This window comes from Mus caroli, unplaced genomic scaffold (assembly GCF_978045245.1).
Source record: "Mus caroli unplaced genomic scaffold, Mus_caroli_1 scaffold_8, whole genome shotgun sequence".
In the NCBI taxonomy this organism is placed as follows: Eukaryota; Metazoa; Chordata; class Mammalia; order Rodentia; family Muridae; genus Mus; species Mus caroli.
In genome coordinates, this window is record NW_028227263.1 from 105,597,429 (window position 1) to 105,603,428 (window position 6,000).

Here is a 6,000-nt window from a genome sequence, read left to right on the forward strand (position 1 = left end):
AATGAAAAAGGAGACATAACAACAGATCCTGAAGACATCCAAAACACCATCAGATCCTTCTACCAAAGGCTATACTCAACAAAACTGGAGAACCTGGATGAAATGGACAAGTTCCTAGACAGATACCAGGTACCAAAGTTGAATCAAGATCAGGTTAATGATCTAAACAGCCCTATATCCCCCAAAGAAATAGAAGCAGTCATTAACAGTCTCCCAACTAAAAAAAGCCCAGGACCAGATGGGTTTAGTGCAGAGTTCTATCAGACCTTCAAAGAAGATCTAATCCCAGTTCTTCACAAACTATTCCACAAAATAGAAACAGAAGGTACTCTACCCAACTCATTCTATGAAGCCACAATTACTCTGATACCTAAACCACAAAAAGACCCAACAAAGATAGAAAACTTCAGACCAATATCCCTTATGAATATTGATGCAAAAATCCTCAATAAAGTTCTTGCTAACCGAATCCAAGAACACATCAAAACAATCATCCATCCTGACCAAGTAGGTTTCATCCCAGGGATGCAGGGATGGTTCAATATACGGAAATCCATCAACGTAATCCAGTATATAAACAAACTCAAAGACAAAAACCACATGGTCATCTCGTTAGATGCGGAAAAAGCATTTGACAAGATCCAACACCCATTCATGATAAAAGTCTTGGAAAGATCAGGAATTCAAGGCCCATACCTAAACATGATAAAAGCAATCTACAGCAAACCAGTAGCCAACATCAAAGTAAATGGTCAGAAGCTTGAAGCAATCCCTCTAAAATCAGGGACTAGACAAGGCTGTCCACTTTCTCCATACCTATTCAACATTGTACTTGAAGTCCTAGCCAGAGCAATTCGACAACAAAAGGAGATCAAAGGGATACAAATTGGAAAAGATGAAGTCAAAATATCACTTTTTGCAGATGATATGATAGTATATATAAGTGACCCTAAAAATTCCACCAGAGAACTCCTAAGCCTGATAAACAGCTTCGGTGAAGTAGCTGGATATAAAATTAACTCAAACAAATCAATGGCCTTTCTCTACACAAAAAATAAACAGGCTGAGAAAGAAATTAGGGAAACAACACCCTTCTCAATAGTCACAAATAATATAAAATATCTTGGCGTGACTCTAACTAAGGAAGTGAAAGATCTGTATAATAAAAACTTCAAGTCTCTGAAGAAAGAAATTATAGAAGATCTCAGAAGATGGAAAGATCTCCCATGCTCATGGATTGGCAGGATCAACATTGTAAAAATGGCTATCTTGCCAAAAGCAATCTACAGATTCAATGCAATCCCCATCAAAATTCCAAATCAATTCTTCAACGAATTAGAAAGTGCAATCTGCAAATTCATCTGGAATAACAAAAAACCTAGGATAGCAAAAACTCTTCTCAAGGATAAAAGAACCTCTGGTGGAATCACCATGCCGGACCTAAAGCTCTACTACAGAGGAATTGTGATAAAAACTGCATGGTACTGGTATAGTGACAGACAAATAGACCAATGGAATAGAATTGAAGACCCAGAAATGAACCCACACACCTATGGTCACTTGATCTTCGACAAGGGAGCTAAAAACATCCAGTGGAAGAAAGACAGCATTTTCAACAAATGGTGCTGGCACAACTGGTTGTTAACATGTAGAAGAATGCGAATCGATCCATTCGTATCTCCTTGTACTAAGGTCAAGTCTAAGTGGATCAAGGAACTTCACATAAAACCAGAGACACTGAAACTTATAGAGGAGAAAGTGGGGAAAAGCCTTGAAGATATGGGCACAGGGGAAAAATTCCTGAATAGAACAGTAATGGCTTGTGCTGTAAGATCGAGAATTGACAAGTGGGACCTCATGAAACTACAAAGCTTCTGCAAGGCTAAAGACACCATCAATAAGACAAAAAAACCACCAACAGATTGGGAAAGGATCTTCACCTATCCTAAATCAGATAAGGGACTAATATCCAATATATATAAAGAACTCAAGAAGGTGGACTCCAGAAAGTCAAATAACCCCATTAAAAAATGGGGCTCAGAACTGAACAAAGAATTCTCACCTGAGGAATACCGAATGGCAGAGAAGCACCTGAAAAAATGTTCAACATCCTTAATCATCAGGGAAATGCAAATCAAAACAACCCTGAGATTCCACCTCACACCAGTCAGAATGGCTAAGATCAAAAATTCAGGTGACAGCAGATGCTGGCGAGGATGTGGAGAAAGAGGAACACTCCTCCATTGTTGGTGGGATTGCAAGCTTGTACAACCACTCTGGAAATCAGTCTGGCGGTTCCTCAGAAAATTGGACATAGTACTACCGGAGGATCCAGCAATACCTCTCCTGGGCATATATCCAGAAGATGTCCCAACCGGTAAAAAGGACACATGCTCCACTATGTTCATAGCAGCCCTATTTATAATAGCCAGAAGCTGGAAAGAACCCAGATGTCCCTCAACAGAGGAATGGATACAGAAATTATGGTACATTTACACAATGGAGTACTACTCAGCTATTAAAAAGAATGAATTTATGAAATTCCTAGCCAAATGGATGGACCTGGAGGGCATCATCTTGAGTGAAGTAACACAATCACAAAAGAACTCACACAATATGTATTCATTGATAAGTGGATATTAGCCCAAAACTTAGGATACCCAAGATATAAGATACAATTTGCTAAACGCATGAAACTCAAGAAGAATGAAGACCAAAGTGTGGACACTGTGCACCTTCTTAGAATTGGGAACAAAACACCCAGGGAAGGAGCTACAGAGACAAAGTTCGTAGCTGTGATGAAAGGATGGACCATTTAGAGACTGCTGTATCCAGGGATCCGTCCCATAATCAGCTTCTAAACGCTGACACCATTGCATACACTAGCAAGATCTTGCTGAAAGGACCCAAATATAGCTGTCTCTTGTGAGACGATGCCCGGGCCTAGCAAACACAGGAGTGGATGTTCACAGTCAGCTATTGGATGTATCACAGGGCTCCCAATGGAGAAGCTAGAGAAAGTACCCAAGGAGCTAAAGGGATCTGCAACCCTATTGTTGGAACAACATGATGTACTAACCGGAACCCTGGAGCTCTTGTCTCTAGCTGCATATGTATCGAAAGATGGCCTAGTCGGCCATCAATGGAAAGAGAGGCCCATTGGACTTGCAAACTTTATATGCCCCAATATAGGGGAATCCCAGGGCCAAAAGAATGGGAATGGGTGGGTAGGGAAGTGGGGGGCGCTATGGGGGACTTTTGGGATAGTATTGGAAATGTAATTGAGGAAATTACGTAATAAAAATATTTAAAAAAAAAAAAAAAAAAAAAAAAAAAAAAAGAGAGACCAGTTCTCAACTTCATATGAAAAAAAAAAAAAAGAAAAAAAAGAAAAGACCCAGGGTACATAAAACAATCCTGTACAGGAAAAGAATTTCTAAAAGTATCACCATCCCCAATTTCAAGCTATACTACAGAGCAATAGTAGTAAAAACTGCATGGCGTTAGCATAAAAATATACAAGTAATTGGTGGAATAGAATCAAACCCTCAATAGTAAACCTTTATATCTATGGACACGTGATACTTGATAAAGAAGCCAAAACTATACAATGGAAAAAAGGAACCATATTCAACAACTAGTACAGGTTTAAATAGGTGTCTGGATGTAGAAGAAGGCTAATAAAGCCATATTTGTCACTGTGCACATAACTCGAGTCCAAATGTTCAAAGAACACAACACAAAATCTGACACATTAAATATAATAGAACTCATTGGCACAGGAGACAACGTCCTGAACAGAACAACAATATAGCCCAGGGACTAAGATCAACAATTAATAAATTTGACCTCATGAAATGTAAAAGGACATCATTAGCCTTTTCTATGCTAAGGACATCATCAATAGGCTAAAACAGCAGAGTGGAGAATGGGAAAAGGTCTTCACCAACCATACACTCAACAGAGCTAATATCCAAAATTTACAAAGAACTCAAGAAATTAGACATCAACAAGTGAAATATGCCAATTAAAAAATGGGCTATAGAATTAAACAGAGATTCTCAGTAGAGGGATCTTGAATAAAATAATAAATTATGGAAAGAGAAAGTGAAATAATTTTTTTCAAAGAAAAACTTTTTATAGAAATTTTCTGTGTATAAATAGACAATCTGATTAATGATATAGATGTCATATATGCTTGATTTAACTTTTTCTGTTCCTATTCATAATCTTATCTTAATTCTCATCATCTAGTTCCCTGGATTCATTTCTGTACAAGAATTATTTTCACTGAATGCATTTTGATAAAAGAATTTTCTAAGGTGAACATCCTGGCCAAGAACTAGCAATTTTTTCATGTCAATGTGTTCAGTTTCAGTAGATAAAGTATATGTAGATATTACTTATTTATCATTCAACTAACATTCAATAATGCATTTTCATGACAATACTTCATTTTTCTTACTTGTCACAAGACATGATTCTATATGAATCTATGTAATTAGTGTCAAACATTCCATCAATATAGTTTATATGTCATAGACACATTGCTATTGATGAGTTAATGATTATTATCATGTGCTTTAAGGTTTAAAAATCTTCACGTGTATGGGTGACATTCATTATAGAAATCTCAGAAGTGACACAGCTTTAGAAATTACATAATATATAAAAATATTCACAAAAAATTATTTTCTTCATAATGGGTCATATCAGGAATATGTTTTTCATGTATTTCCCAAGGGATTATGTGCATTTCATCACAGATTTCTGAATATCTTTGCATTGTAGATGATCACATGATCTTGAATTTACTGTTTTGATCCAGGTGAAGCAGGACAGTTAGAGGGAATCTTGAATCTTATACATCCTGTGAAATTTACAAGATAAATTAATGGTGCTAGAAAAAAATCATCCTGGGTGAGATAACCAGACAGAAAAAGGAAAAAAATGCTGTCTATTCATTTGCATGAGGCTTTTATCTGTTAAGTATTAATGAAGAAATTTATAATCCCTATAGTCACTCATGTTATATATAACAATTCCCTGGGAGTGTGAAAAATCACCCCAAGAAGCAAAAATAAAATGTATTGCTATGGATAGATGGGATGCGAGACTAATGGAAAGAACATATGAGGAATGGAGAGACAAAGTGAATACAGAAAGGAATATGTAAATGAAGAGCTAAATCTAGGAATTATTTGAAGGATTGTATTTGAAAAGAAGTACAGTTGAAGTTACTAGATTTTATATATATACTGTGAGACCCCAACTTAGAGTGTTTCTTCCTGGAGGTAAAGCCCCTGGACATTCCCCAAGCTTTTTTTCACTGATCTCTAAAAATACGGTCAGAAAAAAGCTCTTTGCTCTCTATAGTCAGCAAAAAGCCTTTTTGTTTCTGTGCCTGACAGCCAAAGTTGCGATATTTGTAGGAAGACCCACAAGCACACAGAGATAGACACAGGAGAAGAGGCTGCAGCTCACTCCCCCCACCCTCACCAGAAAGAAGCTGTAGGCAACTCTCCTCCCAACTCTCCTCCCACCTCCTCCCAATTTCTCAGCTACCTGTTAAAAGCCCCCTACTGTTACTGCTCAGGGTCGAACTCCCCTTCCCTGCACAGTGGAGGGAATTCATCCTCAGGTAGCTGATAATAAAACCTCTTGCAGTTTGCATCAGGTGTGGTTTTCTCTCGGGATGTTGGGATGTTGGCCAGCTCATCCCAGGACTTGAGTGGAGGCCCAGCATCAGTGGTCTTACATGTGGGGGCTCATCCAGAATTTGTGGCCTACTCCAGTTCTCAGAGACCCTGCTTGGAGTTAGGATCCTATCTTTGTCTATATCTTTGTCTGCCGGCTGTGTTTGAATTTGGTATTCTCCGTTTGCAGTCATCCGTGCTCATGAGAGCAACGAACTACCTGTCCGGGATGGAGTGGAGGGTTACTGACAGACATGTCAGGAGTAACCAGCTGCCACCCTGGGAGACCTCCCAGGAGGTCTGA

The 6,000-nt window shown here is 38.3% G+C and overlaps 1 pseudogene; it reads left to right on the plus strand.

Moving 5' to 3' along the window:
* Positions 1 to 6,000, plus strand: part of LOC110289048 (vomeronasal type-2 receptor 116-like) — a 48,933-nt pseudogene extending 42,933 nt beyond the window's left edge.